Below are 2675 nucleotides of genomic sequence, written 5' to 3' on the forward strand. Positions count from 1 at the left end.
TAGCACAGGTCATGAGTGAGGCCACGCCAGCTGCCTCGGGTGCTCTGTGTGGTCGGCCTGGACCGTGCCGCAAGCCTCGAGCAGCGGAGAAGCGCTGTCCTTGAAGTCCAGACATGCTTCGCCGCCGTGGCGCAGCGCCGCAGTGCGAGCGAGCACTGCAGCTGCAGTGCTCGCTCGCTCTGCGGCGCCCATCGACTCCCTGCGCTCCGGGCACATTGGCAAATGTGCCGGCGGCCTTGTGGACGGCTCGGGCACGAATTGCACGACGGCGCGGCGTCTCGAGGCGGCCGTGTTGTGAAAACGAAGCTGTTGCGAAACCGAAGCCCGGACCTGTACCGGCCCAGAAGAGCGGCCTGGAAAAAAAATTTTTTCACACTGAGCCATTTCCCCCACTAGCTGCAGACCCGGTGCAGACCCGTAACCGCACGCCTGCCGCACGCCCCCAGGACCGGGGGGGGTGCGGGAGCTAAGAATTTAACACACACACACACACACTCTCTCTCTCTCCAGCGCACCCTGCGTCGCACTTGGAGCACTTGGAGTGCAGTCATCAGCCTCACATCCAGCTTCCAGGGCCGGGGAGCTCAGAAGCGCACCCAGCGGGCCGGATGATCGGGATCGGGCTACGGGCTAGAGAGCCCTGACCCCTAGGGGGGGTGCGCGTTCGCAGGGCAAGGGCCTTAAAGTAAACACGGGTCTCCGAGGGTTGGCCCCGCGTACCGGGTTTCCCCTTAACTGCAGGACGCCCCCTCTACTCGGAGCTAATGAACACCACACTGCACGCCTCACACGTCACACTACCACTCCACACTCACTCGCGCAGGCACGAGTAGACCCCCCTCATGAGGGCTCACCCCCCGTCCTCCCAGGGTTCCGACCCCCCATGATTCGTTCTCTTGCTCGTCTCACGAGCGTCATGCGACGGCCGGTGTGGCCGTTTCCCTCGTTGTTGGTGTCGCTTCCTCCGCTGCCGCCCTTCATCTCCGCCAGCTTCTCCCGGCTCCACCGCTTCCGAGGGCTTCGATGGCCCGGCCGAGGTCTCCCCGGGCGAGGACGGCGGCATTGGGTCCTACCGCTAGCTCTCAAAAAGAAACAAAAACACCCACGACACCACTTGCTGTCCGCTCGCAGGTGAGTGCTTTGACCCGTCCACGGTGCGAGTCGCCTCTGGCGCATGCCGCCTCGCCGCGCGCCACGGTGTGGCCGTTGTACGTGCGCCGCTCCGCCCGCCCGCCCGCACTCTTGCCCTGCCCGCCGCGCTTGCCGCCCGCCGCCTCGCGCCGCGCCCGCTTCTCCTCGTGCCTCTCGCGCCGATCCGCTCGCCCGGCCGCTGAGGAGGCCGCTTTGTCCTCCCGCCGCCGCTTCGCCGCCGCCTCCTTTGCCGCCTTGCTAGTGACGCCCGCCATCTGCTTCGCGCCAACGAGCGGCCGGCCGTCGAGCGTCGCAGCGGTGGCCATCGTGACGCCGGTCGCACCCGCACGCAGCATCTTGAGCGCCTGCGCCTTGTCCGCTCCCTCGAGGCCCCCGGCCGAGACGGCCTCGTGCTGCAGCTGCGCGAGGCTCATGGCGTGGAACGTCATCTTTGCGTGCATCTCGGCCCGGTTCCCGGTGCACGCACGTTTGCAGTCCACGGCTGGCATCTCCTCCGCCATAGCCCGCTTCCTGCCTCCCCCCGGGATGCGGACGTAGAACACGAGGCCACCGACCGAGAGCTGGTCGCCGTCGCGAAGCTGCCGCTGCTGGTCGGCGGCGACCTTCCCCCAGCCGCCGCCGCTCATCTTGAGGTAGGAGATGTCGTCCCCCTCCCGCACGTGGAGGTCGTAGGTGCCCGCTGCGTTGGAGGAGACGAAGCTCGCCAGGCCGAGGTCGGTGCGGTTGTTCCCCCCCTTGTTTGGCGGGCGGCCAGAGGGTTTGAGCATGATTACCTCCGCTCCCCTCTCAAGCCGAGCGCCGACCCCCGGCTCCGATGATGCAGAGGGCCGCACGCCGCCGTCCGCCGCTGAAGCGGAGCCAGCGGCGGCGGTGGCGGCCGGCGAGGCGGCGGGCGAGGCGGCACTGCTCTCGCCGCCGACCTCGCGACTCTGCGCCCCCGATGCCGAGGTGGGGGGCAGCTCGGCCCCTGCCGCGCCGCTCGCCGAGGCGGTGCCGCTCTCACCGACGCCTTGATCAGCGGCGGCGGTGGCTGGGTTGTCTGTTTCCGCCTCGGTTTCTTCTTCCGCTGCTTCGGCGAGAGCAACAAACAATCAACGAGATGTTGTTCCCACCCGTCCCCTCGATCCTCAAGCCGATAACCGTCAAGCCGCGCGCGCCGCTTCCCTCTCGGCTCGTCCCCAGCAGTCAGGCCGCAGCCTTTGCCATCGCACTTCCGCTCTCCGTGCTCGCCGGCGCTTCGATCGCCGTGCCGACTGCTCTCGCCATCGCTGCCTCGGCGGGAGACTTGGGGCTCAGCAGCCTCACGGCGGCCACATCGCCGCCCGACGCAGCCGTGCTCTACCTCGCGTTCCTCGTTGTCGGCCTGGCCTTTGCTGAGCGCCGAGTCTTCGCAGGCCGCAGCTGGCAACGGGCCGTCGAGCGCCCAGCCATCCAGGGCCCAGCCCTCGCCGACGGCGCTGGCTGCTTCCTCCTCGCCGAGACGGGAGAAGGCGCGTGGTACAGCTGCTCAACTCCCTCCGACA

The sequence above is a fragment of the Emiliania huxleyi genome (assembly GCF_000372725.1).
Source record: "Emiliania huxleyi CCMP1516 unplaced genomic scaffold EMIHUscaffold_1021, whole genome shotgun sequence".
Taxonomy (NCBI): domain Eukaryota; phylum Haptophyta; order Isochrysidales; family Noelaerhabdaceae; genus Emiliania; species Emiliania huxleyi.